The following is a 27,419-nucleotide window of genomic DNA, read 5'->3' on the forward strand; positions in this document are numbered from 1 at the left end:
ATAGAGAGACACTCTCCAGCACTGTAAGATTCATTATATATGAACCAAACTCGTTGTTACTTGCTATTTGCAGTACAATTAGAGGACTCTGGGAAGCGCTGAGCACTGAGAGGTTGATAGCAAAAATTATTTTTTTGTTCTCACTCTCACTTTTCTTTATTGTGTGTATTGCATTCTCCTGAAATCACACCTGAACAGGGAAGGATATAATCATTCTTTCCCTACCTATATCATCTGTGTTAGTCACAAAAACAGGATTAGTGTGAAGGACTTTTTCTGATAGAAAAGCGGTGCTGTGTTTTACCACCCTGTTAGTTGCAAGCCCTTGACGCATGAATGAGTACTTTACTACTCCAGTGTGTGTCAAATGACTGTAAGTCTAATTTGCGTGTTGTAGTAGTGGTGAGGTGCTTGTATCTTGTGTCAATATGTACTGCGGTTGGATAGCTAGGTGCCACGTGTAGCGTTTATACGCCCGTATAAATATAACGTCCTGGTTGCGTATGCAACCCACCGTTCCCTGAAGGAGGGAACGGAGGACGTAGTCGACGCGACTGAAATGGGATCACGCTAGGGAGCCTGTCTTCTTCGAGTACTATTGAACGAGCCAATGTAATTGGCGTGCGTGATTCGCATCACACACTCCGCCCCCGCGGCGCGGGTATAAATACGGAAGTGGATGCACGCACTAGTTGCTTTTCGCTGAGGAGCCGAGAGTAACCCGGGGTCAGCGGTGGTCCAGCGGTAGTGGCAAGGGGACTACATCCTCCGTTCCCTCCTTCAGGGAACGGTGGGTTGCATACGCAACCAGGACGTTCCCTTTCAGTCGATAACGTCGGACGTAGTCGACGCGAATGAAATGGGATCAACCATTGAACACGCCACTAACGCTGCCACCTTCCAGTGCCTAAACCAAAGCCTCCTGATGCCCCCGCAAACTTAAGGCGGGGAAGGACAGGGCTTAGGCCAGGGAAGTCACTGCTGTTCCTACAGGACCACTGGGAAAGCGTTCCCCGTACGTTGGAAGGAAGGGACGCTGCGGAAGCCACATCCAACCCAGAGGGAGGTAATGTGGAGAATACACATATGAACTGGGCGGAAACCGGGCAGTCTAACATATGGAATGTCACTGGGGTGGCTCCAGCCTAAGACGGGGGGAGACACACCGGACAGTGACGGCAGAGAGACTCTGCCGAGGGAAGACACGGGCTCACCGCAGGGAGCCGTATCGTGGAAGAATACACATATGGGGTCACCGAAGGGACCGCAACATATGGACCCAGCCTAACACAGGTTCCACACTGCTTACGAGTGGTAGGCCTAACACCAGACGTTCCGCACGTCCGACGTCGGAGGGGTGTGGAGGAACTCAACAGGGTTCAATTTTAAGGGAACTCAACTGGAGTAGAAAGGCGCACGTATCCAGTCCATAGGAGGGGAATGGCGCAGCAAGCCGACACTTGAACCGGGCTCACGGTGAAACTGGCTTCATGAGAAGGGAGCCCACGGGAAGCAGCGGTTCAACCAGGTGTCGTCCAGCCCCCAACTCTAGAATCTGTTTAGCAAAGTATATCGTCAACGCCCAGGCGGAGCACTTTACACACATCATAGAGGAGCTCAACACCTAAGTGGACATGTTGCATCTCGGATCTTTGCCGAAATGAAGGCAAGCACTAAGTGCAACTTTGCATGGAAACAGCCTTACCTCTCTGCTGAATTCCAACAGATATTTGAAGAGCTGGTCTGAGGTCTATGACTTGCATTCTGTACACGTCCAAGCGAACGGACAGAGAAGCCAGGGCTGGATCTGCCTCCTCCAGGGCAGCGCTTGCAGGCTCACCACCTGCTCCTATTACGGGAGAGGTAGGAACCTTGGGCACAATCCGAGCCGGGGTCTCAGCTTGTGAGAGTTAGCCGGCCCAGACTCCAGGCACAATACGTTGACCGAAAGCGAGCAAGTCCCTACCCTCTAGTAGAGACCACGCGAGCAGGAGAACTGATATAACAGAATTTTTAACTCACTACCTGCAGTGGCTCAGGGGCGGTCTCTGCAGTGCAGTCGCACCAGGGACAAGGCCCAAGAGGATAAAGAGGGACACAAGGATTTACAAGACCTTGCTCCTCAGGAACCTGACGACCAGAACGTGCTTCTGCATACTTCTGCAACACGATGAGCGTCGTTTAAACACCGAGGCAACATCATTTTGAGGGTGATTTAGGAAAACAGCCTACTGCAACCCATTTTGCAGGAAAGAGAGCACTGAAGTGATCGAAAGCTTTCAGGATCTCCTCAGGAGAGAAGACGCACTCAACGACTAGGTTCCACTTCTAAAGGCGTAAGCACGCTACCCAATTCTAGGGGGTGCTCGCAGAAGTGATGGTAACTATCACATGTCTTGTGATAGCCACCTGAACCTCCGCGTTCAGATGTAAGACCGCCCGGAATCTCCGGGGGAAGAACGCGTGTGCCATCGTGCCCCGTCCCCGAAAGAGTTTCCAGGGGAAGTCAGGAAGGCTGTTGAAGGGAACCAGGTCTAGTTGGGCCAATAAGGGGCAACTATGAAGACCTGTTCCTCTCCTGACATGGCACGTAGGTGCAAGTGACGGGCGCAAAAGACAGGAGCATTGCTCAACACAACATGTGAAGATCACTGGGCTTCAGGAGCATTTTCTGCTCAGCACTTGGGTGTGACAAGTTCACTGAGCTTCAGGAGCATTCCTGCTCAACACCTGAGTGTGATAAACTCACCGAGCTTCAGGAGCATTTCTGCTCAACACTTGAGCACGAAGAACCTCACTGAGCGACAGGAGCATTTCTGCTCAGCACTTGAGTGTGACAAGTTCACTGAACTTCAGGAGCATTCCCTCACTGAGCTTCAGGAGCATTTCTGCTCAACACTTGAGTGCGAAGAATTTCACTGAACGACAGGAGCATTTCTGCTCAGCACTTGAGTGTGACAAGTTCACTGAGCTTCAGGAGCATTACTGCTCAACACCTGAGTGTGATAAACTCACTGAGCTTCAGGAGCATTACTGCTCAACACTTGAGTGCGAGGAACTTCACTGAGCACCAGGAGCATTTCTGCTCAGCACTGCGTGTGATGAATTCACTGAGCTACCTGTGATGGACTCACTGAGCTACAGGAGCATTGCTGCTCAACACCTGAGTGCGATGAACTTCACTGAGTTTCAGGAGCAATTCTGCTCAACATGAAGAGTGATGATTTCACTGACTTGCAGGCGCCAGGCGACCATGAGTCGCAGTCACTTTTAGAAGGCTCACTGGGGTTAAACGCATTTCTGCGGGCCCCTGGGGCAGCTGAGTCCCAGTGTTTGTCCAAGGGTAGTCCGCTCGGTTTACCCAAACACTGGCGGAAAAATAAAACCGGGGGGGCAACTGAGCGGCCCCGGAATGGTCATGACCCAGCCGGACCCAGGGGATGGAGTCTCCACTTGCCCTGGCTATAACTGTCGTGAGGCTCGATGGCGGCACGATTGAGTAAGCGGGAGGAGTGGAACAAGGCGCCCTCAGAAGCGTCTGACTCCAAGGAGGAGGTGACGGGTGAGTTTGTGACATGCAGGGGAAGCTTGCGCAACGGTCGCAATGTCTAACAACTCGAGGCACGAATGCCCGTGTAGTCGGGGGTCGCCCAGGCCCCCGTTAAAACACGCCCTTTGTACATGGCCCCTCTGTTGAAGAGGGTTTGGCAGCAGACCGGGATGAACTATAGTCACACAGGGTGAGCTGCTCTGCCACGGTCACCTCGGGACTCGATCGTGAAGCTAGCGCTGAAGCGGTCACATATGGAGGGAGCCAAAGGCTGCGACTACCATATACCCCAGGAGCCTCTGAAAGTTCTTTCAGTGGGACCCTTTCTCACTTCAACACCAGCTGAACACATTCTCATTGGAGAGACATGTTGGACCGAGTACCTCTCCAAAACTAGAAAAGAGATACTCAGCCCGTGGGCGAGATTACTCTCTTCCAGTTGACCTGAAGACCCAACGGGCTCTGGAGCACTCGAGGGGAAGGACACTGTACTGATACTCCACCCTTAGACGCAACACACAGGATGGCCTGCGGTGCGGGAGGTAGAGATCTGAAGCACCTGTCTTTCAGGTCAAAGCTGCAGACCAATCTTGGGCCAAGATGGTCACGACCCACCCCCTAGTAGCACGAAGAACGAGTTTACAACTGGCCTTCGTACCGGCTGGAGGAGCGGCTATATCAAATCCTTCGCCAGTCCTATTCAACCTGTACATGCTCCCAATGAGCCAAATAATGAGAAAGAACCAAATCGCTTACCATAGCTATGCAGACGACACACAGCTCTACTTATCCCTATCGCCTAACGATTACAGCCCCATTGACTCCCTTTGCCAATGCATTGATGAAGTAAACAATTGGATGTGCCAAAACTTTCTTCAGTTAAACAAAGACAAAACTGAAGTCATTGCGTTTGGAAACAAAGATGAAGTTCTCAAGGTGAACGCATACCTTCAGTCTAGGGGTCAAACAACTGAAAATCAAGTCAGGAATCTGGGTGTGTCTCTGGAGTCAGACCTTAGTTTCAGTAGTCATGTCAAAGCAATAACTAAATCAGCATACTATCACCTGAAAAATATTGCAAGAATTAGATGCTTTGTTTCCAGTCAAGACTTAGAAAAACTTGTGCATGCTTTCATCACCAGTAGGGTGGATTATTGTAATGGACTTCTCACTGGCCTTCCCAAAAAGACCATAAGACAGTTGCAGCTCATACAGAACGCTGCTGCTAGGATTCTGAGCAGAACCAGAAAATATGAACACATCACACCAGTCCTCAGGTCTTTACACTGGCTGCCAGTTACATTTAGGATTGATTTTAAAGTATTATTACTGGTATATAAATCATTCAATGGCCTAGGACGTCAATACATTGCAGATATGCTCAGTGAATATAAACCCAACAGATCACTCAGATCATTAGGATCACATCGGCTAGAAATACCAAGGGTTCACTCTAAGCATGGCGAGTCTGCTTTTAGCTACTATGCCAGCCGCAGCTGGAACCAGCTTCCAGAAGAGATCAGATGTGCTCCTACAGTAGTCACATTCAAATCCAGACTCAAAACACATCTGTTTAGCTGTGCATTTACTGAATGAGCACTGTGCCACTGTTCGTCCGACTGTTTGCACTGTATTTTATTTTCTGTTTTAATTATTCTGATTTCTGTATTTTATCTTTTATTCTAAACTGTTTTAATTATTCTGATTTCTTTTGATTATTTTAATTTCTTCTATGTAAAGCACTTTGAATTACCATTGTGTATGAAATGTGCTATATAAATAAACTTGCCTTGCCTTGCCTTGCCAGCAGGATAAGATAAGCACGCACAAGTCAGGAGCACTGCTCAACACTCGGTGTGATGAATATCACTGAATTTTCAGGAGCACGTCTGCTCAACACCTAATGTGATGACTATCACTGACTTGAGCGGGGTAGCCGAGCCTGAGGTGGGGCAGCAAAGTAGAGAGAGTGGTGTTAGTGTGCTGTGCAACACTTACCTGTCTCCACAAGCGGCAGGGGGCGCGTGAGAAGGCGGATGACCGGGTCCTCGAACGCACCAAGCTGCCTGCTGGCGACCAAGGGGGAGCTGAGGGGTGTAAGGCTATACAGGGTCACACCCGCCAGACTGGCCCTCTTGGGACCCAGGAACAGATGAAATTGCTCTCTCTTTGAAGTGTGGGTACCGCTTGCTCCGCTTTTTTTTTTTTTTTTTTTTTTTTAGGGAGCCAGCGGCGGAACAGACACACACACAAACAAAGGCTCCACCCGGCCCTCACCCGGGGGGAGGGAGTGATCGTGCCACTCCAAGAGCATCTCATCCATTCCTGGGCGGCCCGCTCCGGAATGCTTTCGCTGTCGCTTGCCACCTGGCTTGGCAGCGCCTGGAGCGGGCTGGGCGTCTCTACTGCGGCCGGCTCCATGCTGAGGCCTGGGTGGAGGCTGCTGCGGAGGGCCAGCAGGAGCGGCGGCCGGAGAACGCCCACGGCGACGAGCAGGCGGAGGAGCTGCCACCGGCGGCGGGTGGAGGCAGCAGCTGGCCACCGGGGCAGGATGTGCCGGATGACCTCCGTCTGCGCTTGAGCGGCAGAGCACTGTTTGATGCAGTTCTCCACCGCGTCGCCGACCAGCCCAACCTGGGAAATTGGGGAGACCAGGAACCGAACCTTGTCCTCATCCGCCATACCAACCAGGCTGAGCCAACGAAGGCGCTACTGGACCACCAAGGTGGACATCGCCAGACCGATCACGCACGCTACGACACCCGTACCCCGGAGGGTGAGGTCGGATGCAGTGCGGTGCTCACCTATGAGCGCACGGTCTGGATTACCCTCGTGCATGCCATGGGTGCCCTAGCCTGCAGCAACGCCATGGCACGCAAGAGGAAGGGGCTTGCCCATAGGCTTTGTAAGCTCTGCCCGTCGGAGCAGACGAAACTCACAGGCCTTAGGGGGGAGACGAGGATCCCCCCAAAAGGCAGCGGCCGCCGGACACAGGTGCACCTGTGTCGACAGACCGCTCCAATGGAGGGACACCTCGCAACCCTTCACCGTTCCTCCATCAAGGGTAATGAGGGGGAAAAGCTATTCAGGCAGTTTCTGGCAGAGAAAGATGCTGTTCACCACCTGACAAGCTCTCCATGCATTTCGGGAAAGAAAGGCACTGGGGCGGCGAGCTGAGAACCAGCGCGGCCCGCCCCAAGATACCAAACTCCAGATTCCAACCGAGACTGAACGGGACACGGTGGAGGTTCCACTCGAGCCCGGCAGCCTCGGCGGCCCGTTTCAGCATAGCTGATAATTCTGGATCCGGCTCGGGCAACATTGAACTCCCGGAGGGAGACATTGAAGCCGAGTCATCATCTCTAGAAGTCAGCTCACCCTCCGATGCTGCAATCGGCGTCCTGTCCTCCAGGGGAGCCCCGAGTGAAACCGCTGGCCCACCCATTACAGATGGACCAGCAGACAACACAGGAGGCTCCAGTGGTTGCAGTGGAAGGGAGGAGTGAGGAGCCCACAGGGAATGGTTACCGGGCGGGACATCCAACACTATCCTCCGGTCACCTATCCCACACAGCACCCGAGGGTGGGGCATGGTAATGGGGACTCGCTCTCCGCGAACGAAGGCGAGTCTCGCCCTCAACACTGCGACAGTCATGTTCCCACAGTGAAAACATGAGCTGTCCACAAAAGCTGTCTCAGCGTGCTGTAAGCCAAACACGTGACACAACAGTTGTGACCATCAGAGAGAGACAGGGAACGACCGCACCCAGAAACGCACGGGCGGAATGACATCTTGAAAAAGACGCAAACGCACCCGTGTTGCTCTTTCAGAAAATAGGACCGTCACCAGTGCCGGAGCACACAGGGGAATGACCGCGGCAACACTGAACAGAGAACTGAAACAGTGAAGCACTCACTTTTCCGCCCTCTAACCAGCCATCAACACACACAAACATTTAGAAATTTGTTGCTGTTAAAACAGCAGTTGAGAGCTCAAAGCTCGCGATCACCGCTGCACTCGCGCTGTAGAACACCAGCACTGGGAGAGTCTTCCTGAAGAACACCGACACACTCGCTCGTTGTAGACAACAGCACTCTCAGAGACATCAAACGATCGGCTCCGAAGCGAAAGGCAACTAGTGCGTGCATCCACTTCCGTATTTATACCCGCGCCGCGGGGGCGGAGTGTGTGATGCGAATCACGCACACCAATTACATTGGCTCGTTCAATAGTACTCGAAGAAGACAGGCTACCTAGCGTGATCCCATTTCAGTCGCGTCGACTACGTCCGACGTTATCGACTGAAAGGGAACTAATTATTATTCATAACGGATTATGATCAATAATTAATAGTTTAATTATTTTCAGAATTTACTGTAGCAGAATCAATAGTATGATTATTTTATCAGTTCATCCAATGAACGAAAAGCATAAACAATTATTAATTCTAGGAAATATAATATCTTCCTGGCCAAGAAAGACTAATCCCCAGCTAACAGCTAAATTTAGAAATAATTCAAGGGTAAAAGCATAGGTAGCTTTAGATCGCAGTTCAAGACAATAAATCTGTAAGCACACAACACAAGTAATGCTTCTCTTTTCAAATACAAACAATACTTTATTGATTATAAGACTAACACATAAAACTAATAGTAATAATAGTAATGGTAATAAAACTAACGCACACACATGCACACGCATTCATACAAGTTGAAGAAAGAAAGAGAGTGAGGAAGAATGGGTTTTAGGAGTCAGATGGTGAGATCCCAAGTATCTATATGCACTTATATGACACAACCTGAACGAACCATCAATAATTAATTTCACCCTTTTGTTTCTTAGGTTACTAAATCTGTATCAAAATACACCAGTTCAGTTTAAGAGTCTGGAGGCATTACTTGCTTGTTTGCGTTCCTTTTTTTCTCTTGGGATTCCCTTTCCTTGTAAAAGGGGGTTTCCCGAGCTAGTTCGTTGGCTGGTCTCCTCGTGTGCCTGGATAGATCTTGGACAGCCAGTCACGTGGTGTGTTGGCGCGGATGAATGAAAGTCTTTGAAGTTGGAAGCTGGTTTTGCAGTTGAAATGTTAAAACGAAACTTTGCAGCAAAACTTAACTTAGAACCGAGACTTTTAACGAGAAAATAAAACAAAGGAAAAGAAAGGAAGGTGAAACGATTTAGATGGCTTGAATAAATCTGTTTTAACCCATGTTCTTCTGATCTTAATTTGGGGTTCTTTGTCTCTACGCGTCTACATGGTTACTATAACCATCTTCTGCTCCACCCGACTTGTTGTTCTGCCGAGACCTTCTTCGAGAGAGAGCCCGCCCGACTTCTGTTCTATTCTTCTAGCGCATTATTCTACTAAAGTCTTCTCTCTTAACTCTGTTCGGGTTTGAGGTTTTAAACTCAAGTGTTTTGTCCCGCCTCCTGGAGGAATTTGGAATTCGGACAATAAGATACTATATGGTTATTTGAGAAGGGGGTCTTTTCTATCCCCCCCTTTCTCTCATCGTGAATCATGTGTTATCTGTGGTCTGCTTACTCATCAGCTCGAACAGAGGATTCAGTTTAGACATAATTTCCATTTTAAGAACATGAACATTTTTACACAGATTTCAATCAAGCCTCCTTCTGAATTAATAATATATGAGCATAATGATAGGAAACACGATACACTTTCATTCACACAGTTAATAGTTACAACAATTAGATGACTTATATGTGATTGAGCATAATAGACACATACAGGGGTCATAGACACAATATAGAATTATGTAGTTGAACGATGTTTGAATATAAGTTCGTCAAGAATTGTTTTGTGATGATTGTATGCATTTTTATATGAAAAGTCTCTTGTCTCTGTGGTTTTTAAGAGGTCTCAACAATGAGGTCATTCAAAGGTCTTCAAGAAGGGGGAAGTCTGTTTTACATCTCTGTCATGGGACCTTGTTCCTTAAGAAAGACGTGGTCTGTTAGTCGCAGGGGTCAGGTGACCTCTCGTTAGGGCATCTTGTTTTACCATTTCTGAACAGAGCTGTCTTGCAAAATTATAAAACTTTCAGAATCAGAATCAGAATCAGAATCAGAAAGAGCTTTATTGCCAAGTGTGCTTGCACACACAAGGAATTTGTTTTGGTACTGAGGCTTCCAGTGGACTATACAAATACAAATACAACATGAAACATGAAACATAATACTACAAATTATAAGAATAAAAAAAATATAAATAAAAATATAAATATATGAGAATAAAACTATCACAGTTTGGTTTAGTCAGAATAGACATTTTCAGATTTACAGATTATGAACCTATTTACACCCTTTGACAACGTTCTTCCTTTAGTTAAACAATAAAAAGTCTTTTTGGTTGCAGATTCTCTGGAGCCTATGGCTCTGGGTCTGGTGATTTGATTCTGGAATGTGAAGACTCTTTGTGGGATTATGTATGAACAGTCACCTAAAAGCTTCAATTGTGTTTGGTTCATTCTCATTGCCGCTACACACATTACCACGTCCCCTCATTTCACCTGCAGTTCCTCCGAATTCAGGATGAAAAGTTAGAAGTCTATTTCTTAGCATATCAAGCATAATGAAAAGTTGATGGCTATCATAAAAGTGATCCCATTTTTCTAATTAGCCACCCCTGGGATTTGTGGAGGACATTTTTACACTTGGAAAACAATTTAGAAGCGTGGTCTGTACTGCCCTAAAAGGCAAAACGCCGTAACATCATGTTTGGTCAAAAATTAGTTAGTGTCATTTTTGTGCTATTTGAGACCTCCTTTATCATGTGAATAAATATCGTGAATCAATTTGATTGTTTTAACGAGAAAATAAAGGGCTATGATAACCGTAACTTCCAAAACCATACGAGAAACCACAGCAGAACGCCGTAACAGTTGTTACGGCTCTTTGCCTTTGTTCCAGCACGCTGAAGTTGATTTAAGGTGTTCTGACTTTGTTTAGCCTGGCATTAAGAGAGATGTTACGGTGCCGCTGTAATGTTACTGTGCGCTGGCTTTGTCATACTGTCCAAGTTTGCTGCTCTTTTATTGTCACCAAACCACGTAACATACACACGACACATCTTTGCAATAAAGTGTAGACTGCCGAGTGCTTGTTTGTATTATTACTCTGTGATAGCGTAATGGCCCATTACTCTCGTGGAAAAATGTTGGTGGAGATGGCCTTGAAACGCAGACATCAAGAGCAAGGAACATAACAAAAATTTAATTATAAACATGATACATTTTCGATTGCATTCTGCTTAATTCACTTTGCTTAATTCACTTTGCTGGCCAGACAAACTGCTCCAAGTATGCAATCAGAAACAAAGCAAGGTGAACAAGCCATACTTAGATGTTATACAAGCTAATAGGTTGTCATAAATGTTGTTATTTTCGTTCAGGGCGATGGTTCAGATCTGTCAATGTCAGTGACAGCCCGGAGCTAGCTAAATTTAATCTGTGTCACGTAAATTAGCGCTAACGTTGACGCTGACACTCGCCTCACATCAGACGCCGAAAACCAATTGTTAAATACACAGGCATCCTACCTTTCCATGCAATCCGATATAATCCATGGGAGATCCATAATCCATAATCCATAGCAATGCACGTCATCTGCTGTAAGGTTTTCAACAACAATCCATACGTGTTTGAGCCATATGTCCTTCTTGCAGCAAATGTCAGGTCTTACACAAATCCATAGCAAGCTAGTTATCGCTAACGTCCGTACAAAGTAGGCTAACCTAAATGGTAAACTTTTTATCGGTTGACTCTGTCTATATTATCTCAGAATTAAAAAGTAGTAATCCAAGTCGAGCTCGTTGACTGTGCATCTTGAGCAGTTTGGTAGCCCTTAACCCTTTAACTGTCACCACCCCCCACCCCTCCCCTTCCCTTCCTTTTTTCGCATAGATATGCAAATCACTATCCAAACTTAAATGGTTGTAATTCAAAAAGGCTTTTTTAATAGCCCTATGGACAAGTTGTGTTCCAAATTTTAGTTTGATATCTCAAAAAATTAGTTTTCAGTAAGATTTTATTTGGGCGCAGTAACAAACTTTTTCACTAGGTGGACAGCCAAGCTTCCTTACTGACCATATAAGGGCGTCTCCATTTCTAAACATAAAGGCTAAGCCTAAACATAGGCTAAACATAATAAAGGCCTAAACACGCCTGATGAATATGAAATATTCTTGTTGCAAATTGATAAATTACTGCTCCTCTGTAATTTATTTTAAAAACATCCACCAAAATATGAAAACTAGAGATTGTAAGCTTTCAAATTATATATTTAGTTTGTCAATATTACTTTAGGTTTTTACTAAGATATTATTGTTCTAAATATTGTTCTAATTTTTTTCTCCAGTATGGAGGGTATGGTTAAACTTCCTTCCTCAAGTGATTTGTTATGTCCCTATATGCAAAATATAAAATTTGTTGTGTTGGGCAAAAGTATCAACTAAGAAATTTAAATGAACGTAACTTTTGCCATCCATGCATTTGATGGCATATAGTCTATGAGCCACAGGGGATTGTCACTACCACTTGAAATGGCTATTTGGAGACTGTGCGCCCCTCTGGATCATGACAATTGATGTTATTAATAGAAGGACTAGTATACCAGTATCAATCATCTCCTTGTTTCATATAATTTCAGAACCTTGTAGGGACAAGCCTGTTCAATGTGGTCCAGAAGCACCAAACACAACAAAAAAGATAATTCTGGACAATAGTATGCCTATTCATTCAAATTAATGTCACAATGTCTTACACTCATACTTTTGAGATTTCCAAGTCTCTAATTATAATTTCTCTAATTATAATTTTCATTTCAGACTATTTTAAGGATTACTGTGTTCAAGAAGATGATACAAAAAACATGGGCAATCCTGGATAGCTGTCTGGACATCAGTTTCCCACAATTTGGTTCAGAGGAATTGTTTAACAGCACGCCTGATACCTCTTTAAATGCACTTTTGGATTTCTCCAGAAGTCCAGACACAGCCACTCTACCGGTCTACAACACCACCGGAGCCCTCTTCCCAGCCACTCTGTCTGCCTCCAACACCACCAAAGCCCTCGTCCCAGCCACTCTGCCTGTCTCCAACTGCACCGGAGCCCTCGTCCCAGCCACTCTGCCTATCTCTAACACCACCGGAGCCCTCGTCCCGGCCACTCCGCCTGCCTGTCTGCCTGCCTCCAACACCACTGGGGCCCTGTCTACCTTGGCCCCTCCGATGAGGGAACCGTGTGGCCAGAAATGCAGAAGAAAATGTTCAGAGAAATTTAGTGAGGAATGGCGAAAGAAGATTTGGGCTCTGTACTGGAATATGGACTACACAGAAAAATGTGCATTTATGTTCTGTAATATAACCCAGATACTAACGGCAAGATTGTTTGTCGACGCAGCAGGTCTTTTGTTTATAGGCTTAAAAATGAGGATCAGGTTCCACAGCAGGTCTGCAAGAATTTCTTTTTGGCCACTTTGGGGTACCACCCGACAAATGACAGCCTGGTCCTGTCAGTGATGAGAAGTGATATGGGAAATGAGAGGATCCCAAAGGATCAAAGAGGAAGACACACACCGGGCAACAAACTGGACCTGCAGCCATTGTTGGATCACATTGAGTCTTTTCACCCTTCCGTCAGTCATTATCGGAGGGAACATGCTCCCCATCGCCGCTACCTCCCTAGTGACATTAGCATCAAACTGATGTATGCAGACTGGCTGGAAAAGGGCAACAAGTGCTCCTACGAAACATATCGCAAAGCAGTGCGGCAAAAAAACATCAGCTTCACAAAGCTTGGAGAGGAGCAATGTGAGGAGTGCTTACTGGATGAACAGCATGAACATGCTTGTGATGACGATATCATGGAGTGCTTGCAATGTGAGCGCTGGCGCAAACATAAAAATTCTGCTTTGCCGGGCAGACTCGCATATCAGGCTGACGCAGAGAAGGACTGGCATGGAGACACATAAGTGAAGAGTGTGGACCTCCAGAAGGTTATTATGTTGCCACGCATGCCTGGAGTTAAAACTGCCATCTTCACCCGGCGTATAGTGGCATACCATGAGACCTTTGCTTCAGTGGGGAAGAAAGGGGATAAAAAACACACCATCTCTGTGGTCTGGCATGAGGGCATGGCGGGCAGAAGTGCTCAAGAAATAGCATCAGCTTATGTGATGGCACTGGAGAAAGTGGAGAAAGAGTGAGATGTCAGACACAGCATCTACTGGGTGGACAATTGTGCATCCCAGAACAAGAACTGGTGTCTGTTGAGTACGTTAGTCTGGACCATCAATGCTGCCACCTCGGAAAGGGAAGATATCACATTGAAGTACTTTGAAAAGGGACACACCTTCATGAGTGCCGACAGTTTTCACCATGGGGTACAGCTGGAGATGAAGAGGAGGCCTGACGGTGCTGTCTATGACTATGAGGACTTTTTTAGTGTAGTGGCCACTTCCAACTCCGGAAAAGTGGAGGCTTTACATATGAAAAATGCCAATGTACTGAATTGTAGGGATGGCCATTCCAACACGAAGGTCAAGACGGCCCACAAGTTGAGCGAAATGGCTGAAATTCAGCTGCAACGTGGGTCAAGGAGTTTATTTTACAAGCTCACCCACACAGATGAAAGCTTCATTGAATTGGACTTTCTCCAGAAGAAGTTCAGCATGAATGTACCCTCTCTCCTCAGGTCACACGACCGGGGGATTGAAGAGGGCAAGAAGACTGAAATTATTAAAAAACTGTGTCCTCTTATGCCTTCCACCAGAAGGGCGTTCTGGGTATCGCTGCCTGAGAACATGGAGGATGAGGAATGAGCAGTATCTAATCTCTACTGTCTTGGTCTAATGTTTAATTAATTATTACTCTATATCTTGCATTTAAATAAATATACCTCTGTATTTAATTATAATTAAATTATCTTTATTGTGAAAATATATCTTGTATTTATTCCTACTGTACATACTGTACTAGTAATAGGTGTTGGAGCGTGGAAAAGAGTTAGATATTTTCGATTATTTTACGTATCGCTCTTTTACAACTGCTTGCCCCAGAAGGAGAATGCGTGAGGGACAGCACTTAACCCTCTGAGGTCTAAGGTGTTTTTGTGGTCCTTGAGATGTTTTGACATGCCTTGACATTTGTGCTTTTTTCAGTTGCTTATAAACATATTAATTGCAAAGGTGGAATTACACTCTATTTAGCACAAACAGGGCTACCATAATATGTGGGCAAGATGTATGTACATGTTTGTATTTTTGAGAGAATATTGTTTATGCATGGTTATTGAAAAAACTAAAACTTAAAGTGTCTGAAATAAGACCACAAAACACATACTAAAAATGTGTCCACAAGACTTTTGACTAATGGGTGTTGTTGCCTAGCAATTTTGCTACAAAATGATCTGAAAATCATCCTGCCTAATCATTTACACAAAACAATACATTGATTTAAATTTTATAAGCCACCTTTTGTTTGGAAAGGCAATATGCGTGGAGGCGTGTTCACACCTGAGAAGACAAAGGCCGGATAATGTGCCACATACATAATGAGGTGCATATTAATTAGCCTTTCACACAGCTGTGTCACTGGGTTCCAAAGCATGCGACCTCGGACAAAATAAATTATATATATACATATCTATATCTATCTATCTATCTATCTATCTATCTATCTATCTATCTATATATATATATATATATATATATATATATATATATATATATATATATATATATATATATATATATATATATATTACAATAAGAAATTGTAACCAATTACAAATAGGTTACAATTACAACAACAATTTTAACAATATTTCAAGTGTATTCTTTCTTTGTAAAAAGTATACATTTTATCATGCGTATTAAAAAAGGTAAGGATTCATTGGTTTAAATATTGGAATAAACACTAAATAACATCTTAGTTGATAATTCAATATACCTACTTTATTTTTGACAAAACATCCCATACTATAGTATATTTATAGTATTTTTATTTTTTTTCATATTCAGTCTGCAACATATCGTGTTTTATGATATTATATTAGCATGTTAATTTGCAGTTTGTTGCTTATACAGACCTTTTATTTCCACATATTTCAGTCTATTTTTACTCATCTTAGTAGGATAGCAATATAGTTTGGATGTGTTCATGTACATGTTTACTAATGTAGGTGCGAGAGTGAATGAACGGCACAGACACGCGCTGTATAACTGTAGTAAACAACGGGCGTGCCTGTGTCGTTCATTCATCATTTAGCCTACACACAGACACGCAATTCATATTTAAACAGTCTTTTTGGGGTTTATGGACATCGCGATTAGAACAAAGCACTTAAGAATAAATGACTTACTAAATTCAAGCTGGATCCGCTGCTCCTCGAAATGAAACTACCAGCACTTCTGGTACATTTTCCAGGGTTATTAGATAGTATTATTCCTCACAGCGTAGGGATACACTGTGTACACAGCGGTAGTAAGATACTTACTAAACTTGATCTGTTTTATAATCCAGCTGGTGGGCGTTGGCATGTTTGAATGGCTTGCCTTAGATCATTTGCCTTTGAATACCGTGCGCTCTCCGTGGGCATGGCACATCAATGCGTAATTAGGTATAATGAGCTGGAAAGAAAAAGACTGACATCTCTCTCTTTTCAAACAGATTACATAAACTGAGAATATTTGTTTTTTTATATAAATTAATTCATTTAACCTGTTAGCCTGCTACCCCACTTTTGAAAAATCCCCAGAAACGGCATACCAAAACTGAAACAGATACAGTTCATGAACCCTTTGTACTAAAAGTACAAGTATGATCTCATTTGAAAGCTAACACCTGGCAGTTGATTGTAAATGTAGAATTAATTATTGTCATAATGAAAAAAATTGTTATAAATAGCTTAAAAGTTTTGTAAAGTTATTAGAAATGTTTTTTTATGAAACATCTTCATGAAAATAAATGTTAAGTTGGCATTGTAGCAATCTAGAAATGCACTGCAGCTAAAGCCACTTGTCTGACCATGTTATATTTAAAATCTGAAGATGATAAGTCTAAAACTCTGTATTTAGTTAAATGTTTTTCAAGATCATGTCATATGACTTTATTTTGATTAGACTCTAAAATGCAAACTGATGTTTATTGTCATGTTCTAAGCATCTATTCAGTCTATTGTCTCTATTGTTTTGTGGTGCAAACGAGCCCCATTCAGTCTCAGTCTCCCCTGCACACATTCACACCTCTCCGGCCTGTTTATGGCTCTAAATAGGTTTTTCTTTTGCCTTCATTATAACGTGACATCTAACAGACAGCAGAAAAAGCTATTTTGGCTGTTTTTTTTAACGATTGGCTGGATTCTGCGCATGACAACGATCACATGCGTTTTGTGTTTATTCTCACAACTTCAGTTCCAGTAATGCTCAAAAATCTGTTTGAAAAACAGTAAAGCTCAGTCAAATGCAGTCATTTTATATTGTGTCATGTTTATAAAAACTAAAACTGAATAAAAAAACATAGACCTCACTACATTGATAGTATAGGCTTATTTTTTGCTAATTCCTATACAAACATACGCTGCATTAAGCAGTACTTATAAAGTATCGAATGAAAATGTCTCTGAAGAGTCTGTATTTGGCAAATATTGTATTTATTTCACTTCAGCAGGGATAAGTTATGCAAACACAGAACGAGCGTCACTACGGGAAGCGGGAAAGTGTCTGACTCACGTCTCCGTTTTCTGATCCTCTCAGCCTGCACGCGGCAACTCTCGCCGATCGGTTTTATCCAGCCACAGCCGATGTTATAAATACCTAAACACTAGGAGTAACAGAATCAGCAATTACCTGTCACTATAGTGGCCACGTCCTTAGTTATGCAAAACTTTAAGGCTTAATATAATTTAAACTGATGAGAACTGTTGATGGGTCTAATGTTTTCTATTTTTAAAGAGAAACGCCCACGTCACTGATTGTCTGTTTAACGTATCAAATAATGATAATAATAATAAAAAAAAAATTGCATTTAGAAAACATGCAGACAGATTCATTGAAGTTGTTGCAGAGAGGAATTCCATTGAACATAGTATTAGGCGGCCTTTAGCATTGAAAGTGGATGATGCAGAGTGTCCATGAGAGCTATGTACTGCACAAGTCAGAGTTTTTTTTGGGGGGTTGAAACAAAAGTTCAGTGCCTGTAACGGACCAATCTAATTTAGTCTTAGTTAGCATGATAAAAGAGCCCCATTTGCAGAGCACGATCTGTGATAATCATAAAATAATGTGCCCCCATATGTTTGGTTAAAGTCTTTAATCATCGCTATGTATAAATCGAGATCTTCCCGGCGATCGGAAAAGGTTTGGCAAATAATGTTTCGGTAAATGTCGAAGGCAATAACAAATTCACAGAAGGAGAGGTTGCATTGCAGTCTGGGATCAGCAGTTTTTAAGAAAACTGCAGTGTCACTGTCACTCACACCTTCAGTTCCACTAATGCTCTAAAATCGGTTGGAAAAACAGTAAAGCTCAGTCAAATGCAGTCATTTTATATTGTGTCATGTTTATAAAAAATAAAACTGAATAAAAAAACATAGACCCCACTATATTGATAGTATAGGCTTATTTTTTGCTTTATTCATATACAAACATACGCTGCATTAAGCAGTCTAATGTAGTGTTAGTTAGCGTGATAAAAGAGCCCCATTTGCAGAGCACGATCTGTGACATTCATAAAATAATGTGCCCACATATGTTTGGTTAAAGTCTGCAATCATCGCTAGGTATAAATCGAGATCTTCCCGGCGATCGGAAAATGTTTGGTAAATAATGTTTCGGTAAATGTCGAAGGCAATAACACATTCACAGAAGGAGGGGTTGCATTCCAGTCTGGGATGAGCAGTTTTTAAAAAAACTGCAGCGTCACCGCAGTCCACCGTTTGTCGCTCTTAGTCTTCGCGGTAGAACTTGCGCTAGAGCTCCTATTACTGAGTGTTAGGCTTTCTGTGAGCGACTACTGCAGTGTTGTCCACCCGCAACAGGAAGCAACAGGTAGCCCCTTAACTGCTGGAAGAAATATTTCAGGGCCATAAATACCTCCATCACGTATGACATGATCTGGTGAGAGAGTGAAAGAAAGGGAAGGGCCCTTCTCCTGCTCTTTACTTAGATCGACATATGAGCCCCTTGATTTCATCACAGAGGACACGCAGGCTTACTCTTGTCTGATATATGTGAGCCTGGAGAGGATTGCACTCATTGTGCAATGTTTTAATTCGCATGAGTGATGTGAAAAATAAGTAATCCCACGAGTAATCTAGAGCGAGTAACGCAATGCGAATACTCACTTCGCTTTTGGTGTGCACACACCATTAGACTGCCGACTCTATAAAACAGTGGCAATAAGTGGGCTCCATCTCATGAATTCGTTCACAGCACTTTGCATCATATTAGAACAACACTAACGTCAGCAGCATTAAAAAGTAACAGCCGTGTTATCACTTGTTCTGGAAATAACTCAGCCGAGAATGTGAGATTTAACACCTATTCATCTGAACTTCACAATGATGGCTTATAAAAAGGAGGAAAACGGAGGATTTAACTGAGAACTCACTGCCACATTAATGAGTTTAATCTACACCTGGCTATTCATTCATTCATTAACTCTTTCAGTCGTATCTGACTCTTGGTGATTCTCTGGGCCATCTCTCTCCATACGCAAGAGACTGTCCATGAATTTTATTGATGATGGTTTTTCCAGGGTAGTTTCATACGCAATTTGCCTGATTTACTAAAGCTATAATGTTTTGATACGAAATTAAATGACAATAAGATTAGAATTTGATGTATAGTACATGCTGCAGACACACAAATCATTGTGTGAAACGGATTAAGTTTAAAATTGTTAAAAGTTCCATCTGGAAAAATTAGCCACTTACAGGCAAAGTATCTCCATCAATTATTTGTAAATGAGAGCCATGCTACTTGATTTTGTCTGCATTTGAACTCATCTATGGAAGCATATGAGTAGCAATATTCAATTTGAAATTTAATATGCAAAATGACAATGCAATAAAATGGCAATGCATTTCTATATTTAAATTTACATTTTCCATTACATTTGTGCAACGTTGGTGCAAAATGAAAATGAAAAATCAATTATATGATTTACATTTGCCATTTCATACAGTAGTTTTAATATGTAAATTGAATACATATTTAACCCTCTGATACACATATGCTTATCTTTATTCTTATTACTATTATTATATAATTACTATAATTACCCAATAATGTTGGAGATCCTACAGTTTTTCCTTACAAATGCATAGGCCTATTACTCTGACATCACAGAATATGACGGGTCAAATTCATAGCTACCGAAAAATGTGACTGCTCTATATTTCTTCATAACTGACTGTAATGTTCAATAAAGTGACTCATGTGATGTATGACCATCTCCCATTTATATTTTATTAAGCATATTGATTAGATATATTTATAAATATATAGCTACAGTATAGGGTCACGGAATCTGATGGGTCAAATTCATACCGAAAAATGTGACTGCTCTTTATTTCACCAAATCTGAATGTATTGTTCGATAAAGTGACTCATTTGATGTTTAACCATCTCTCCTTTCTATTTTATAAAGCATATTGATCAGATATTAATAAATATATAAGGTCACGGAATCAGGCGGGTCAAATTCGAAGACTAGCCTTTTTTGGGTGAATTGTGAAGCAGGTCCGGGCTGGTGACATCATCGTCTATAATTCAGTGTATGACATTTTGAAAACCAAAGCAGCAAAGCAGCCCAAAGAAGCACAAACTATTTTGCGTGGATTTGGAGCATGTGGGGGGCTGAGTGACCTCAGAATGACCAATAAATATTATTTTAATATCTAAGAAACCGAAGCAGGAAAAAATAAACGTTGACCAAAGCGCAAACGATTGAGCCTATTTTGGAGTTAGGGGCTGGTGACGCAATCAACTGTAATTAAATGTCTAATATCTTAAAAACCGAAGCAACACAAACAAAACTTTAACCGGCACAAACCAACAAGACTATTTTATTTGGAGCATGTGGGGGGGCTGGGTGACCTCAGAATGACCTTTAAATATTATTTTAATATCTAAAAATCCGAAGCAGCACAAACAAAAAAGCGAAGTAACAGCACAAACGAAGTAAAAAGGATTGAGCCTATTTTGCCGACGTTTTGCACTGGGTGGGGGCGGGGCAAACTTCACGCAGTGATTGACAAGAGCGGGACGGGGACGTGATCACCTCAGAATGCATTTTCAATTTGCAAATTGAATTTTGCTACATTCATTGTGGGACATTTATTGAAAATGCAATCGCCAGTGTCTTAACTGTGAGTGTAAATGCAATTAAGAAAAATGACATTTAAATGATAATTTTGCTACAGTTTTGCTTGAACATTTTAAACAGATCTAATAATTTATTTAGTACATTTTTATTTTTATTTTGCAACTTATAAAGCATTAAAATAAGATAACTAGTGTATGAAATGGCAAATGCAAATTATATAATTGAATTATCATTTTCATTTTGCACCAAACGTTGCACAAATGTAATGGAAAATGTAAATTTAAATACAGAAATGCATTGCCATTTTACATATTGCATCGCCATTTTACATATTGCATTATCATTTTGCATATTACATTTCAAATTGAATATTTCTACCCATATGCTTCCATACTCATCAGCAAAGGATTTGTCAACTAACTTTCCCACAAGTCTTTCTTTGAAAGGACAGAGGATTTGTGAGCATTCAAACAACTTTAAATATAAAATAATTTTCTTATATAAAATATTTCGGTAAAAGCTGTCCATGCATTGACAGTCTGTCCATATGAAACTTGTACACTTTAATAAAACTAATGGAAACACATTATACCTATTATACATGTCTGTATTTTTTTTTATTGTGATAAGCATGTTTCTTGTAAATCAAATCAATCAAATCAATATTTCATGCTATTCTTCTCATTTATCTATTTGGTATCTATTATAATTATTATTATTTATCTATTTGGTAAATGGTACAGTCAGACAGTCATTATTGCAAAATAAACCTTGAGGGTGATATAATTTATAATAAAATTGATTATAACGCACTACAAGCTACAGTACATTTGAATGAGACCATTTGGGACATTCTCTTATTCTGCCTAGCACTATGAATTTTGTATTTGTGGATTGTTATGACAGATCATGGTAGATTTGTCTCATTAGCTTGAGTTGTGCCTTATATGAGCTCTACTTATTCCTTTTGAATCAGAAGAAAGCACAGGAGGCAGGCAATGCGATCGAAAATGACACTTTTGCTTTCATAATTAAAGGAGTAGAGGCTCAAATAGCTCCAAAAAGCTTAAAAAAATTAAAAATAATAATATTTATATTTTGTTAGCAATATCACCCAGCTTGCTCAGACCAGAAGACAGTTATGCTCAATTCAAATTTCACATAGCTGCCATTCCACATGATTTAGTTGTGGCTTTTCAAATGTGTGAACTGATGCAGGTATATGATTTGTGCTGTGAGGGTAATGGTTTTATAGGTTTTATTTGCTGAAGTGCAAAAAACAAATGATTTGCAATGAACAGAAGATTCTGATGAATTAATTCCTCATAATCATTGAAGTTTGAAACAGATCAATATGCCATGTCAGCTTCGGTAAAGAAACATTATCAATAAAGATGGCTTTAAAAGATTATAGTTCAACCCAATATAAATATTATAGAATTAAAGCAACATTTTACCCAATATAATCCTAATTCCCTAAACAATCTATATAATATACAAAATCTGTCAATTAGAATATGTCATGCTTCACTGACCCACATGTCGTTCCAAACCTTCCTATTCCTCTGGGCAGATGCCAACACGCTTTTCTTTGTGTTGAGTCGCAGCCCCAAGCTATGGATGTGGCCAAGGACGACATGTGAGATGGAAGGAAAGATATGTGGGAGTATGCGTCCTTCAGATCGGGCTGGTTTCGGGTATCGTTCCCAACCGGCTGAAGTGGCTCTCTCTTTCTGTGCCTGCCAAAAGGATGAGGAGCTGGTGGATGGCTGCGGCTGCACACTGGGGGCAGACTTCTTTGACTTTGAACGGCGAGGGAGATATTGCTTGAAGGCTGCAGACTGTTTTTTTGCCTCTTGAAACGGGTCAAAAACTGTGTTGACGGCGTCGCCGAACAGCCCAGAATGCAAAAACAAGGCTTTAACCCTCTGCGGTTGGCAAATGCGACGGTGCGTTTTGCTCGATTTTTTTTTCCACATAGCAGGAAAATAGACTTAAAATACTTAAAATAGTCATTTTTGGTCATACATTTTTTACATACATAAAAAATAAACTGTGAAATGTCTACTTTTTTATGTGTCCACTTACAATCGAAATAAAACATTGTGCTTTTGTAAAATAAATAAAATAAACAGGGTGTGCTTTTTGTCTTTCAGTCTCCATGAACCTTTTTTCTGGAACATGTCTCTAAACCTAAACTCAGCGAATACTATTCACCCAAGCATGAGCAATATATCTTTATAATCATTTAAGTTTACTTTTAAAATATCTAATTCAAAACTAAATATTGTCTGTTTATGTAATCTATATAAAAAGAGAGAGATGTCAGCCGTTCTCATAATAGTTCTCGCAGCTCATTATTCTGCTAATTTGATGCGCCCACGGAGAGCACGCGCTATTCAAACACAAATGATCTGAGGCAACACATGCAAACGTGTCAACGCCCACATCAACTCGATAAAACACACCAAGTTTAATCAGATTAATGTACTATGTCATTTTGCGAGGCTGTGAGGAATGATCCTGGGACATTTACCTCAGAACAAGTTAGGGCTGTGCAATTAATCGAATTTTGATTTCAATTTCGATTTTGGCTCCCAACGATCTCCAAAATAGTACAAGTAAAAATCGAGTAAAAACGATTATTTTGCCATGTTCTGTTTTGCTATTTTGTCTTGTGTTGTGAATGACTCGCGCACGTGCACATCCGCCCCTCCCGAAGCCATAAACTCTCTTAGCCTATACAGTAATAAATTGCAAGCACAATAAACTTCACAATAACAATTGTCTAATTTAATATAGACTGGAGTGAGACCATAGACGTCTCTCGAGCTGTCGCGATCTCTTTCTGCTCGATCACTGTAGCGCCTCAGTTCAAGCGAACGGCAGCACAGGCGCATATGACCTGATCATCTGAGTGACATAAACACTTGTCTGCTTGTCTGGGAAAAGGGGATTTTTAAGTTTCAAGTGAAGGAGAGTTTTAATTGCCCGACCGATCGAAACGCAAGAAGGTTTTGATCTTATACAGTCAGTGTAAACAGAGATTGGTAATGGATAGTTTCTGGAAGCTGTAAAGCCTGTCTATTTGTGAGAGAGACATTAGTGGAGAAATCAAAACAAATAAGCCTAACAGCTCACACAAAAACTCACAGAAGAAACACACTGAGGTAGAAATGTTGAGTTTTTTTATTAATAATATATGATATAGTTAAGTAACATAAAACGACTAAGGGCTGTTCCATAATATCACAATTGCAAATGTTGCACTGAATTTAAAGTTTAATAAACAAGTAGCCTAGTTTATTTGTAGTAACTTACATTTTAGACGCAATATTGACTGGTTTTGTTCTATTTCACCGATGAAAATAGTTACAAAAGAAAAGCAACACTAAGCGCTGTGTTTTGTTACTGAATGATTCATTATTTTGAATTAATCGTTTTAATGAATGACTTAATGATTCATTTATTAAGACAGTCACTTGCCACCACCTATTGATTTATTGTTTAAAGGTATCATTGATTTTATTTTTTATTTTATTATTTGTTTAAAAATTAATCTCATAATATTTTTACAGTTGTAATTTTGCAGTGTAAATTAATTTGATAACAGCCCTTTTCTTGAAAACGTCCTCGGGTTACGACTGTAACCCTTGTTCCCTGAGAAAGGGAATGAGAACTGCGTCGAATGACACTTTGGGGGAACGCCCCTCAGCGTAGCGCCTCTGAAGTATGAATGAAACTAAGCCAATCCTGATTGGTGTTGCGTCATGATGTAATGTGTGACGGCATACGCGGAAGCTATAAAGGACGCCGACACACATGAGATGTCAGCTTCTGCGATGAAGCAAGCGCTCCCAGGCAGGGGAAGGCTTGGCCAAGGGACGCAGGTCTCGTTCCCTTTCTCAGGGAACAAGGGTTACAGTCGTAACCCGAGGACGTTCCCTTTCGAGGGAACTCGAACTGCGTCGAATGACACTTTGGGGGAACGAGTACCCACTATGCATATGTGTAATACAATGTCCAGGCTATAAAACCTAATAAAGGTATGGGGGGTGGCCCATCCAGCTGCATCGCAGACCTCCTGGATAGGGGCCCCCGAGAGGAGGGCTCTAGAGGATGCCATGCCTCTGGTAGAGTGAGCCCTCATGGCCAAAGGTGAAGGCAAATTGCGCACCTGGTAGGCCATGGATATGGTTTGGACAATCCTGATGGTCTGTTTGGATGCAGGTAGCCCCCTCTTTGGTGACCCGAAACAGACCAGAAACTGTTCCGACTTCCCCCATGAGTAGGACTTCTTGATATAACATTGAAGAGCTCTGACAGGTGGTTCTGCAGGCTTTTCATCCTCCACCTCACGAGACGGCGGATGAGGTGAGGCTTCATTTGCTCTGCCCTGTCAGAGCTCTTCAATGTTATGGGATGCAAGATGGCCTTAATGTTGCCTGGAGCAAACTCCAGGCACCCATTGGAAATAGAGAGCGCCTGGAGATCTCCTACCCTCCTCAGAGAAGTAATGGCCAACAAAAAGACCACCTTCAATGAAAGGTTCTTGGCCTCAGCCGACTCCAGCCGTTCAAAGGGGGCCTCGGCCAGCCCTTCGAGAACCACTGCCAGATCCCATGTGGGAACCCTGGTACGAGCCGTAGGTCTCATCCTCAAAGCCCCATGGAGGAAACGTACGACCAACTGGTGCCTTCCCAGAGGCCCATCACTCAAAGGAGATTGGAAAGCCGCAATGGCAGCCACGTACACCTTGAGCGTGGACGGGGTAAGAGCAGCGGAGAAGCGATCTTGGAGGAACTCCAGCACTGAAGCAACTGGGCAGTTAACTGAGTCCACCTCACGCTCTCTACTCCAAATGGTGAAAACATTCCACTTCAAGCTGTACAATTTCCTCCTGGAGGGAGCTCTAGAGCTGAGTATGGTTTCCACCACTCCTACTGACAGGCCGGCCTCCCGGTACTGTGCCCCCTCAGGGGCCAGACCCACAGTTTCCACAACTCCGGCCGAGGGTGAAATATTGAGCCCACTGCCTGTGTCAGCAGGTCCCTCCTGATGGGAATCTCCCATGGAGGGCCGTCCAGGACCGATATTATGTCGGAGAACCATACTCAGGCCGGCCACAACGGGGCTACCAGCAGTAGACTGATTCCATTGCGACGGACACTCTACAGAACTCCCGGGAGCAGAGCGATCAGGGGAAATGAATACAGATGCAGCCTCGGCCACGTCTGCACCATGACATTAAACCCCAGCGGGGCTGGATGTATGAGGAAGAACCACAGTGGACAGTGGGTCGTCTCTCGAGACGCGAATAGGTCCACTTCCACTGGGCCGAACCTCTGACATATTGACTCCACCACCTCGGGGTGGAGTCTCCATTCCCCGGGCCTCAGCCCCGGCCTCGACAGGATGTCTGCTCCCTGATTCTGAACCCCTGGGATGTATGTTGCTCTGAGAGACAACAGTTTCCCTTGGGACCACAGGAGGATCTGATGCGCCAGTCTGCAAAGAGGGCGAGACCTCAGATCTCGATCCCCTGAAGCGGCTCTCCGGCAGGGTTAGACCGAAAACGATTCTCGATGTGCGGACGTGATTGCTGCCTGGCCGCAAGTCTGTGGGGCGGACAGTGCAGCATGCGTTCGCTGGAAACCGATGCGTCCCGAAGCGTACTTGACGGCAGGAAAGCATTTCCTGGGGCTCCCCAGATGGGAGGCTCTTTCGGTTTCGTTCTCGACACCCTGAAGCGGATCTCCGGCAGGGTTAGACCGAAAACGATTCTCGATGTGCGGACGTGTTTGGTGCCTGGCCGCAAGTCTGTGGGGCGGACAGTGCAGCATGCGTTCGCTGGAAACCGATGCGTCCCGAAGCGTACTTGACGGCAGGAAAGCATTTCCTGCGGGCTACGCGGGGGAGGCGACCTCGATCGTTCCGCCAAGGGTGGGGCCACCCACAGAGAACCTAGACTGGCTAGGATCTCTTTGCTTGACGTTCGCTGCTCATCAATGTAATTCCTCAGAATTAAATGCAGCCAAAAACACTGGATAATGGTAGGCTGAATTAAAATATCTAACTTAAAGTGAGATATTCCATCATTTTAATTTAATAGAATTAAATGCAGCCATAATCACCAAACAATACTGTTTTAATATTATTTACAGTCTCGTAATCTACACGCTGCCTCGGCAAACGCTAGAATATAACAATATATTGGCTTTCATCCCTCGTGAAGAAAGTCAACAGGTGCGAGGCTGAAACATCCGACAGCGCACGGTTTATGTAGGCCTACGCGTCGAGATATTTCTCAATGAACACTGCCAGCACCCTCAGGAGCTGACTGTGAATGCCTTGCACTCAAACAGTATTATTTCCCAGATTGTGTGTCCATTTTTATTGTCGAGCCACTATAGATTCTGTATTGCAATGCAGACCTTAAATCTATGCGCTGCCTCGGCAAACGCAAGATCCCAGTCACAGAATCTTTATTGCAAAGTAGACCCGTAATCTACACGCTGCCACGG

The 27,419-nt window shown here is 43.1% G+C and overlaps 1 protein-coding gene across 1 annotated transcript in view; it reads right to left on the reverse strand.

The window, feature by feature from the left end:
* syt9a (synaptotagmin IXa) overlaps positions 1-27,419 on the reverse strand; it is a 158,762-nt gene that overhangs the window by 67,465 nt on the left and 63,878 nt on the right. The gene's annotated exons all lie outside the window — the stretch shown is intronic.

This window comes from Siphateles boraxobius, unplaced genomic scaffold (assembly GCF_051911475.1).
Source record: "Siphateles boraxobius isolate OS27281-9 unplaced genomic scaffold, OSU_SipBor_1 30, whole genome shotgun sequence".
NCBI lineage: Eukaryota > Metazoa > Chordata > Actinopteri > Cypriniformes > Leuciscidae > Siphateles > Siphateles boraxobius.